Below are 12582 nucleotides of genomic sequence, written 5' to 3' on the forward strand. Positions count from 1 at the left end.
GCCCAAAGTTAAATGATCTCCAAGCAGGGCATAATGTGGGCAGTGTTCCTCATGCACAGGATACTTTTAAAATCCAAAAGGTCTGCATGGAAGTTGAGCAGCTGCCCCTGAACCTCTGTCATCCTCAGAACTCCTCTCTGTCTGCACAGAAATCCGTGTGATACCAGTTTATGCGCTTGCTTTTATGCGCCCTGAGCCTGGGTCGGTTTTAGAACAGCCATTCATGCCCATAAAAGCAGTTCTATCTGCATCAATGGATTTGAGAATTACCCCCTTAAAGGGTCCTTTTCAGAGCCATTTTCCTGGGGAAAAAACAGTGCTTTATCTGCAGAATTGGGATTTTGGAGAAATGCCTGCCTGTCTGTATGCGGGGCCCCTTTCCGCATGCTTTTTACCTGCAGTAAGGGGACGCATTCCTGGGGGTGGGATGGTGGAGGTGTTTTGCCCTTCTATGTGTTCTTTTGAATTTTCCAAATATGGGCATTCTTTTTCTCCTGAAAGCCACCCATAGAAGTGAACCGATTATAAATGCTCACAGGTTAATTTTTCTGGGATCATTTTCAAAGGGAAAGTTTGAACGTAGTCTCCCTTTGAAAATTAGTGCAGCATTCATGGTAAAAAGCACCTACATGCTTTGTACCAGTGCAGGCCATTGTCACAGTTACCCCCATAAAAGAAATACAGACTGAGAAAGGGGTAGATGAATAGAGAATATATATAAATACATTTCCTGACCAGATAGTTCCTACTACTCCTGGCTGCCCTAAATAATCAGGAAGCAAAGTTTCTGTCCCAGCTCTGCGGACCACACACTTTATTGTCTAATGACAAGGCACTTTAAAATAATTCACCTTGACAATTAGATTCTTAGTAGGCATTTGATAATTGAAGTATTCTGAAAGTGCTTGCTGATAAGGTGGATTGGTCCCCAAAATAAACAATTTAGTGAGTGAAGGCTTGCAGTAAATCATAAAGCAGTGAAAAACAAGTTTTGCTTGCACCAGTTTCCTTCTCCTTTCCCCTCTCTCCCTTTGTCCATGTTATTGTAATCCTCTTTCAGTAGATTTCACTGTCATTCTTGAAATTTGCTTATCTTCCATGGATAGAGATAACTGTCCCAAGTGGGCTGGGGTATTCTAACCATGACTGGATCCCTGAGGTCTACGAAGAATCCCGGACACCAACCCGGGAGAGTCCTGTGTCCCGGGGTGGAAACTCTGATGGGAGTCTCTATATATCCTTCTCCTCTTCTCTCTCTTTGAATCCTCTTCTAAAGAAAGTCATACCTTCCTGGAGGAAAGGCCAACTACTGAAAGTAGTCCTCACAGCTTCCAGTTCTGGGGAAGGATATTGCACAGGAGGTGGACCCTTGGGCTGAGGTGGGGTTGACGCTACCCGTAGGGGAGGCCCTACGGGTCCCCATCATTGGCAGGTGGAGTGGGCTGACTGACGGAGGCCGGCTGGAGCTTCGCCAATACCAGCCCTCATTCCCCACTGGTTGAGCCTTTGGGTACCGGGGCTGGCTGGAGTTAGGTGGGCCTCCATGCATAGTCGTCGATGAGAAGATGGAGAGGTCAGCCCAGGGACAGCAACAGCAGAACTGAAGAGTCTGTACTGGATGAGGTGGAGTCCCGGAGACCCAGGCGCCAATAGGAACAAGAGTCTGACAGGGGTCACCCAAGCAAGAGCAGGCCAAAGCCTGAAAGGCCAAGTCCAGGACTAAGACTGTAGAGGCATCGTAGAGCAGACTGAAGTCAGGGCAGGCGGCAATCAAGGAGCCAGTGGCAAGGCAAGGCTGAAGTCAAGTCCAGGAGAGAAGCAATGGCATGGTCAGACAAAGCAGAGGTCAGGATTGGAAGATGATCTGTAGCATGGTCAGGCAAAGCAGAGGTCTGGACTAGGAGATGATCGGTAGCGTGGTCAGGCAAAGCAGAGGTCTGGACTAGGAGATGATCGGTAGCGTAGTCAGGTAAAGCAGTGGTCGGGTCCAGGAGAAGATCAATAGCATAGTCAGGCAAAGCAGTGGTCGGGTCCAGGAGAAGATCAATGGCGTAGTCAGGCAAAGCAGTGGTCGGATCCAGGAGAAGATCAATGGCGTAGTCAGGCAAAGTGGTGGTCGGGTCCAGGAGAAGATCAAAGGTGTAGTCAGGCAAAGCGGTGGTCGGGTCAAGGAGAAGATCAATGGCGTAGTCAGCCAAAGCGATGGTCGGGTCCAGGAGAAGATCAATGGCGTAGTCAGGCAAAGCGGTGGTCGGGTCCAGGAGAAGATCAATGGCGTAGTCAGGCAAAGCGGTGGTCGGGTCCAGGAGAAGATCAATGGCGTAGTCAGGCAAAGCAATGGTTGGGTCCAGGAGAAGATCAATGGCGTAGTCAGGCAAAGCAATGGTCATTCCATAGGGATAAGCTGAGTAGCACAAAGCACAGGAACGGAGGAGGTGAAACCAGGAACAGGAGTTCAAAGGGAACAGGATCCAGGAACACGAGGGAATCACCAGGAGGCAACAAAGTACACATCCAGCGTTGAGACCTGTTGCAAAGGTGACTAACAGGAGCTGAGTCCGGCCTTATATACCGGAGCTTCAATGACGTCATCATCCAGGGCCGTGCCTAAGTTACCACCACGGGCCCTTTATAAAAAACTGAGATGTACACGGTGCTGGACGGTGGCGTCTCTCCGCGGACCAGGCAGAGAGGCGCGCCACAGAGTACAGGAGTCCGTCATGGAAACAGGAGTGCCGGGGTCGGCCTGAGGACAGAGATGGCGGCTTGGCTGCACATTTTACTTTCTGGATCACACGGGAAAGACTAATAGGCCCATCAACATGCATTTGCATGTTGCGGGCGCTATTGGTTTTGGGGGGGGGTTGGCCACGCATTTTCCACATGTTATTACCCCATACTATATAAGGGGTAAAAATAGCGCGTTACTAATCCTTATAAAAAAAAAATGTTGCTGGGCATTCTGAATGGACTGTTGGATCTTTTTCTACTGCTATTTACTATGTTACTATTCATGGTGTATCCATACAGTTTGTATTTTGTTGCAATAACAATGTTAAAAACTATCAGAATTTTACAAGTCTGAAAAACATACATTTTTCATAATAAACATTCAAATAGAGCACATAACTGAAACTGATAGCCCTAAAGTTTGAATGAGATGACCAGTAGGTGAATTCAATAATTTCCTTGTGGCTTTTAATATTAAAAAGTCAACAAGCATTGCTTTGAATTCCTTATGCCAGTTTAGGCATGGCATGCCTTCGACATCCACAGCATTGTGACTAATTTCCATAATGAAGTCAAACATTTTTATTAGGCAGACACTGTACATGTATTTGCATTTACACAGTTCTGCAATTAGTGTGATTAATCTGTTCCCCACCTCTCACACAGATATGTTATGTGATGGCTTTCATTTGAACACTACTGCCAATTTTTAGGCAGTAGGGTTTATTCAAAGATTTTGGTCAGCGATCATTAGCTTAATCTCTTTGATCAAAGGAAGCAGGCATCAGAATTCAAAAATGAGTGTTGAGCTGATTTAATTTGCTGGGAATTTTCCTCAAGGACTGTCCATATGCTTCCTATAGATTTGATGGTGCTATAATATTAATTTTAGATGTGATTAGATTTGTTGCTCTTGGCAGAAACGAGCTTTGTGGTATGCAAAAATTCAATTCTAGAAATCCTATTACTGTCACAGTAATCCTCAGCAAATTACACACTATATTACCGGAGAGAGCTATTTTATTTAAGATTCATAAAGGAGATCCTGCTGGATATTTATTGAATTGTTTGCTTGTATTGTTTGTGTCATTGCTCTAAATATTTTATTAGTGTGCTTTTTCTAACCATGGGGGTCATTTTGTAAGGCTTATCACGTGTGTTAAGCTGCTATCGCACCAAAAAGTCCCTTTTCGCGTGCGATAGCTTCCTAGGGGAGGAGTTGGGGGCGGAGTCGGGGTGGACTCTGCGATGTCTTCGTTGGCGGCGATAAGGTAAGACATATTATCGTTGCCAGTAGCGCACCCAATAGCACCACATTTCACGGTGGCGCTATTGGGTGCGAAAGCCGGCAGTGATAACACCGCGATGGTGCGATGGCTGCCGGCTTTCGCAGGCCTGCCCCCCGTTTTCACTGGATTCACCATTCTGCGTTAGAATTCACCATTCTGCGATAGAATGGTGAATCCAGGCCCATGTTAGCCACCATGGGCATTATTGGGGGGGGGGGGGGGAGATTGCATTTTACTTTCCTCCAAAAGAGTTTAAAATGCTCTAAATCCAATGCTTTAAGTAAATGCATTTCCAACTCACTTTAGGGAAATATAAAGGAATATTGCACCATTAAAGGCGCACATTTCACACCCCCACAAAAATTATCTTTGAAAACCTGTGATTGCAATTACAAAAGTACTCAAAAGAGTTTTCAGGTTCAAACTCCCCACCAGGAAAGAAGCCATGGGAGTTAAAAATAGACTTTACTGGGATGGCCCCAGTCCTGTCCCTGGCAGGAAAATGTAAGTGCACCATGGACAAAACGCATGCATTCTCCTGCTCGGGGCAAGTACCAGAAAGCATATTTACCTGCAGAAAAGCCTTCTGAAAATTGCCCTAATCACACAGCAAATTAACATAGGCCCTTAGAGTAATACTAAAAGCCACACTGTCTGTCTCTGTTGAAACAAAAGTCTGACAATAACCTACTAGGGGTTTTCTCTTCAGAAATAATGAAGGCTACTAAAAAGAATGTCTTAGAGGTTCTGTTCACAAAGGATTGTGCTCTGCAATCAAAGGAATATTTGTGGGCAACACTAGTTTCAAGTTAATTTGAATAAATTCTATGCTCTGCAGTCACAGACAATAGAAATAGACAAAATATGAAATATGTCTGCTAACGCTGACAATGAACAACTGTTTAAAGTCTCTCTCAATTCCAATAATGTCTGTATGCAATGGGGTTTTTGTTCCAGGTTCGCCCCCGACAGAACATGAAGACTTCATAAAGATTGTGAAAAGAAGGCACACCAAGAGGGACTAAGACATGGCTGAACAGGTACTAATATGTAAAATTACTAGAGACCTTTTGCCATGTCTACCTGAAAGCAAAGATGTAGTAGTTTCTAGGAAATGAGAAACTACTTGTGCGCAAGTTATAAAATCGGGGGTCGGCAGGCGCAAGGGGGTGCGCAATTGTGTACCTTGCATGCGCCGAGCCGCACTGCCTTCTCCTGTTCCCTTCCCCCTAGCCTGACCTTCCCCCCTCTAGCCCTACTCTAACCCACCCCTGACCTTTGTCTTACCTTTTGCGCCGACCGGCCCTGGGTCACCCCTTTTTGCAAGCCCCGGGACTTACACGCGTCGCGGGGATTTATGTGCATCGCCGGGCCTTTTTGAAATCCGGCCCTATATTTCTTTCGTATTTCTACCAGGCCCAGATTTAGGCATAAGCAGCATTGGCAACTATCTAGGGTGCCAAATTTTGAAGGCACCAGATACCCAGGCCAAAGAGGATTGCATCTGTGCCAAGAAGGAGCCTGATCTAGCAATCCTCTTTAAAGATATGCTGCTATACTATGGGGGGGAGGGACTTTCTCCACTTTCCATCTCTAAGGTGTCCACCCTCGTAGTAAGTCAGCTGGGATTTCCTTACTGTCAAATATAACTCAAAAATAAGGATACAAATATTCAAAATGGAAGAAGGGGCCACTCTCCCACTCCCACTGAATTGCATGTTTTCAATGAATGCACAAGTTTTATTGCGTCTCAAATATTTGTCTTTTGCTGCTGCTATGATAAAGTTCTCATGGGTTTTCAACTCTTCTGTTCCTTTCTTTTCTGCTAGGAAGAGGAGGTGAGCCCCCTGCATGAGCCTTGACTACAAATCTGGAGGCCAAGCTGCATGTTCTCTTTGGAGAGTACTACTCAGGTCCTCTCATTATGAGAACTTTGTACTATTGTAAGGTTTAGTCCGGGGTTATTCAACGTTTTGTGTATCAAAACTCTTCCAGGAATGATTAAAGGGGATTGCATTTAGCTTCTTTTCTCTCTGTTTTATCTGCATTTTCCTGCAGTATTCCTGCTGTTGCACCCCATAAACCTTCCATTATGAATCTTGTGTTTCTGTGATAAAGGTTTCGATTTTCTTGCTCTGGCATTCAGGCCTGGTTGTGCAGTAGCTGCAAAAAATATATGCAGATATTGAACAGAACAAAATAAGCTCACTTTGAATGCTTGGCAGTTTAAAAAGAGAGGTTATTCAAAGTATCTGCCTTATAAATTCTCTCAAACCTTCATATTAACAGTACATTTTCTTATGACCAAGATTAAATTCTAAAACTGCTATAAAAATGAATTTAAGACAAAAGAGGGTCTTTTTTCAAAGACACCCACGGTGTCTAATTTCATCAGCCAAATTGGCTGGCTAAGTTAGGTGGATTTTCAGTTGAACCTAGCCAGTTATTGGCTGAAAGTCATCCTGAATAGAGCCAGCAGAAACTGAGCCAGCTAGACAGGCTGCTGTGCTGTGGCTTCCCTCAGTTTAGCTAGTCATCTAAATCCTATAACCCTACCTTCCTGCTCACTCTTAAAAATTACTTGAGGCTCGCCCATCTTCCATTTCCCTCTCCTTTCCATTCTTAAAAATGATATGGGATGGCTCCTTACCTCCCACATGATTTTTTTTTTTTTTAAACTGAGGTCCAAGCCCACCATCGTTCCAAATTAAAAAAAAAATAAAAAATATGCAGGATGCAAGCCCAGTGGCACAGTGGCAATGCTGTGTACTAGCATGTAATATGTCCCTGATTCAATCCCCAATTAGATCCTCCAGGGTTAGCTAGGTCTGGTGATCAGGGCCGATGAGTCCATTAGGCGAACTAGGTGATCGCCTATGGCGCCGACCCTTAGAGGGCGCCGAAGAACAGCCATGTGATGCCGTGAGTGGGATACCGCACATAGCAAAAAGGAGTAGAGATTCATCAGGCCACAAGCAGCGCTCGCTGCTCGCGGCCCTGAGAAGCGTGCAAATTAGGTAGGAGTCAGGGGCAAGGGGGGAGGTGACATGACTCGGGGAAGGTGGCATGACTCGACCTGGGATGGGGGGGGGGGGAGTTGCAAGGCAGAAGTCACCTAGGGCAACTATTACCCTTGCACTGGCCCTGCTGGTGATGGGGATGCTAAAGAGGCAGCATTCACAGTCTCTGGGAGGAAGGAGCCATGGTCATTGCTTAAGGGGGACACCTGGTGGCTGATTTCAGTTCCCATGGTTGCAGGGTTCTGGTAGGAGCCCTGGTGCAAGGCCACCAGCTCATACTAAGTATGTTGGGGATTAGGACGTGGAGGGATATAAAATAGGAGAAATCTCTGGATAGTTGTGAGTGAAGGGCAATGGCACTAGGTCCCAGACTTGGCTCTGATTTGAGCTGGAAGTAACATCTGGATCAAAAAAAAAATTGTTGGCCGAGCCACTCTCCTAATCTCCTCTTTCTCAGTCTTAAACTGTAGCTAGTGTGGATGCAGAGTTTTAAAAAGGGCTCCAGGGGTGATCCAGTAAACTGTAGTCCAGTGAACCTGGTGTCAATGCCCTGCAAAATGGTAGACGCCATTCTTAAAAACAAAATCACTGCCCACATAGACAGACATGGTTTAATGGAGAAGAGTCAACATGGTTTTAGCAAGGGGAAGTCTTGTCTTACCAATCTTTTTTTGATGGTGTAAGTAACATGTAGATAAAGGTGATCCAGTTGATTTAATATATTTGGATTTTCAGAAGGCGTTTGACAACGTCCCCCATGAGACTTCTCAGGAAATGACAAAGTTACAGGATAGAAAGCCATGGTGAAAAGATCATAAACTGAGGAAGAAAGGTCTTTATTGAAGTACCTGAGGAATCCGTGCCATTTAGCATATTCATAAAAGATCCTGAAAAGGGAATAATGAGTGAGGTGATCAAATTTGTAGATGATACAAAATTATTCAAAGCTGTTAAAATGGCAATAGATTGTGAGGAACTGAAGAAGGACCTTGTGAGACTAGAAGACTGTGCATCTGAATGGCAGATGAAATTTAATGTGGAAAAGTGCAAAGTGGTGCATATAGGGAAAAATAATCCCAAATAAAGGTAACACAATGGTGGGCTCTGATTTTGGGAATCACTACCCAGGAAAGAGACTGGAGTCCTTCTGGAAAATACTTGAAATCCGCAGCTCAGTGAGTGGCAGCAGTCCAAAAAAAACCCTGAAAAGGATTAGAAAATAAAGCAAAATATATTGCCTTTATATCGAGCCATGGTGTGACTGCACCTTGAGTGTTTGCACTTCTGGTTGCTTAATCTCAAGAAAGACATAGCTGAACTAGAAAAGGAGCAAAGGAGGGCAATAAAAAATAACGGGATGGAAAATCTCTCATATTATAAGACACTATATAGGCTTAGGGCTCTTTAGTTTGGAAAAGAGATGGCTGAGAGAGGACATAATAGAAGTTTATAAAATAATCAGTGGAGTGGCATGAGTAAATAAAGGACAATCCCTTTCAAATAATACTAAAAGAAGGGGACAGTCCATGAAACGAACAACCAGCAGATTCAAAACAGATTGAAGAAAGTACTTTTTCTCTTAGTGCACAGCCATAAGAACATAAGATATGCCATACTGGGTCAAACCAAGTGTCCATTAAGCCCAGTAATCTGTCTCCAAGTCACAAGTTCCTGGCAAGTACCCAAACATTAAATAGACCCCATGCTACTAATGCCAGCAACAAGCAGTTGCTATTACCTATTGATTAATAGCAGTTTATGGACTTCTCCTCCAGGGACTTATCCAAACCTTTTTTAAAACCTGCTATACTAGCTGCCATAACCACATCCTCTTGCAACAAATTCCAGAACGTCCTACGTTTTATTTGTCATTCCTTCCTAATAATTCTTAACATTGTTTGCTTTTTTCACTGCCATAGCACACTGAGCCGATGATTTCAATGTAATAAGTATGACGCCCAAATCTTTTTCCTGGGTGGTAACTCCTAAAATGGAACCTAACATCATGGGTTATTTTTCCATCTGCCATATGGACGCCCAATCTTCCAGTTTTGCAAGATCTTCCTGCAATTTATCACAATCTGCTTGTAATTTAACTACTCTGAATAATTGTGTCATCTGCAAATTTGATCACCTCACTCGTCGTACCCCTTTCCAGATCCTTTATAAATAATAATATATTAAAAAGCACTGGTTCAAGTACAGATCCCTGAGGCACTCCACTGTTTACTTTTTTCCACTGTGAAAGAAACCATTTAATCCTACTCTGTTTCCTGTCTTTTAACCAATTTGCAATCCACAAAAGGACATCACCTCCTATCCCATGACTTTTTTGTTTTTTTAGAAGTCTCTCATGAGGGACAACTACCGGTTCACTTTAATCACATACTTATTCACCCCTTCAAAAAAAGTAGATTTGTGAGGCAATACTTCCCTTGAATAAATCCAAGTAAATTCAGTAAACACTGAAGCAAAGAATTCATTTAATCTTTCCATGATAGATTTATCTTCCCTAAATGCCCCTTTAACTCCTCGATCATCTAATGATCCAATAATTTAGCAACCTAAAATGGACAGGACAAGAGCTTGGTTAGGTCTGGGGAGGAAAGTTATCCAGCAAGCACTGATGTGACAATGCTAGTGATATTAGAGCTGGTAGGAGGCAAGATCATGTCCTCCCACCAGCTCTGCTTGGGGAGCATTTGGGGTGCATACATTAGTATGCACCTAGTAAAATCCTAAATTTAGCATCTGAGAGTGGAAAATATTCAAAAGTAGAGGTTTAGCTGGTTAATTTTTGAAAATCTACCCTAAACAGTTACATATAGTATTATATCTATTCATTTCCACTCTGTGGTGAAAACTGATTTACCTTACCACCCAAGGACTAAAAAAAAGAAATAAAAAATAACATTAGCATAAGATCCAAACAAAATAATTAGAGATCAATATTCATTGAGTTGGTAAATAGAAAACTTACCCGGGTAACTTTACCTGGATATTCAGCAACACTTAGCTGTGTATGTCTGCTGCTGAATATCCCTGGGTGAAGTTACCATAGTATGGCAATTTTTCTGACCTGACTTACCTGGCTAGGTTTATCTGGCTAGCACTGAATATCAGGACTAGCCTGATACATTTTAGCCATGCCCTCGAAATGTCCCCCTCCCACTACCTCTTTTTATCCAACTAAATTTTGCCATTGAGAGAAGAGGGAAATTTAAATCTCAGGGTTTGTCCAACTAATTTAAAAGTTAGCCGGACAAACCCTTTAGGATACTGATCTCTTATAAACTCAATACAATTTGACCAATATATAGGCAAACACATTGACTATATGGACTCATCACTTTACATGAAAGTTATTACCAAAACAAATTATCTAATCAATTTTATTATCCTTAATCAAGCACAAGGTAAATATCTTTTCATGCTCAGCCAAGCCAATGCAGACGAGCTATATAAACATGACTATACATCAGTGTTTTCCTAACGGTATCAATTTTCACTTTAACTGCCAAGAAATTATCAAAATCAAAATTCTTTTCTGACTATAATTCTTTAAGGTTCAAGTATAAAGTGTCTTATAATTCATCAAATGATTTTAACTTAAAATATTGCATTTACTAATATTAAATATTGCTTGGGACATCATCTGCACAATAGTTTGCTGAATGAAAACTATCAATAGCACTCATTCTCTTCGGCACTGGTTTATCAAGTAAGCCCCTTCTCATCCTTATAATCAAACCTTCTCACACCATCCAGTTCAACCAAAACAATTTTACATAAGAACATAAGAAAATGCCATACTGGGTCAGACCAAGGGTCCACCAAGCCCAGCATCCTGCTTCCAACAGTGGCCAATCCAGGCCACAAGAACCTGGCAAGTACCCAAAAACTAAGTCAATTCCATGTTACCATTGCTAATGGCAGTGACTATTCTCTAGGTGAACTTAATAGCAGGTAATGGACTTCTCCTCCAAGAACTTATCCAATCCTTTTTTAAACACAGCTATACTAACTGCACTAACCACATCCTCTGACAACAAATTCCAGAGTTTAATTGTGCGTTGAGTAAAAAAGAACGTTCTCCAATTAGTTTTAAATGTGCCCCATGCTAACTTCATGGAGTGCCCCCTAGTCTTTCTACTATCCAAAAGAGTAAATAACCGATTCACATCTACCCGTTCTAGACCTCTCATGATTTTAAACACCTCTATCATATCCCCCCTCAGTCGTCTCTTCTCCAAGCTGAAAAGTCCTAACCTCTTTAGTCTTTCCTCATAGGGGAGTTGTTCCATTCCCCTTATTTTGGTAGCCCTTCTCTGTACCTTCTCCATCGCAATTATATCTTTTTTGAGATGCGGCGACCAGAATTGTACACAGTATTCAAGGTGCGGTCTCACCATGGAGCGATACAGAGGCATTATGACATTTTCCGTTTTATTCACCATTCCCTTTTTAATAATTCCCAACATTCTGTTTGCTTTTTTGACTGCCGCAACACACTGAACCGACGATTTCAATGTGTTATCCACTATGACACCTAGATCTCTTTCTTGGGTTGTAGCACCTAATATGGAACCCAACATTGTGTAATTATAGCATGGGTTATTTTTCCCTATATGCATCACCTTGCACTTATCCACATTAAATTTCATCTGCCATTTGGATGCCCAATTTTCCAGTCTCACAAGGTCTTCCTGCAATTTATCACAATCTGCTTGTGATTTAACTACTCTGAACAATTTTGTGTCATCTGCAAATTTGATTATCTCACTCTTCGTATTTCTTTCCAGATCATTTATAAATATATTGAAAAGTAAGGGTCCCAATACAGATCCCTGAGGCACTCCACTGTCCACTCCCTTCCACTGAGAAAATTGTCCATTTAATCCTACTCTGTTTCCTGTCTTTTAGCCAGTTTGCAATCCTTGAAAGGACATCGCCACCTATCCCATGACTTTTTACTTTTCCTAGAAGCCTCTCATGAGGAACTTTGTCAAACGCCTTCTGAAAATCCAAGTATACTATATCTACCGGTTCACCTTTATCCACATGTTTATTAACTCCTTCAAAAAAGTGAAGCAGATTTGTGAGGCAAGACTTGCCCTGGGTAAAGCCATGCTGACTTTGTTCCATTAAACCATGTCTTTCTATATGTTCTGTGATTTTGATGTTTAGAACACTTTCCACTATTTTTCCTGGCACTGAAGTCAGGCTAACCGGTCTGTAGTTTCCTGGAGCCCTTTTTAAATATTGGGGTTACATTTGCTATCCTCCAGTCTTCAGGTACAATGGATGATTTTAATGATAAGTTACAAATTTTTACTAATAGGTCTGAAATTTCATTTTTTAGTTCCTTCAGAACTCTGGGGTGTATACCATCCGGTCCGGGTGATTTACTACTCTTCAGTTTGTCAATCAGGCCTACCACATCTTCTAGGTTCACTGTGATTTGATTCAGTCCATCTGAATCATTACCCATGAAAACCTTCTCCATTACGGGTACCTCCCCAACATCCTCTTCAGTAAACACC

At 42.6% G+C, this 12582-nt stretch overlaps 1 long non-coding RNA gene across 1 annotated transcript in view; it reads left to right on the forward strand.

Annotated features, from left to right (window-relative positions):
- The window catches only part of LOC115100429, a 132398-nt gene extending 126434 nt beyond the window's left edge, over window positions 1–5964 (forward strand). The window contains exons 6-7 of the long non-coding RNA XR_003859057.1: window positions 4977–5059; window positions 5849–5964. This is a non-coding gene — a long non-coding RNA (uncharacterized LOC115100429). The remainder of the gene's footprint in view (window positions 1–4976; window positions 5060–5848) is intronic.
- Window positions 5965–12582: the final 6618 nt, after the last annotated feature.

This window comes from Rhinatrema bivittatum, chromosome 10, assembly GCF_901001135.1.
Source record: "Rhinatrema bivittatum chromosome 10, aRhiBiv1.1, whole genome shotgun sequence".
In the NCBI taxonomy this organism is placed as follows: Eukaryota; Metazoa; Chordata; class Amphibia; order Gymnophiona; family Rhinatrematidae; genus Rhinatrema; species Rhinatrema bivittatum.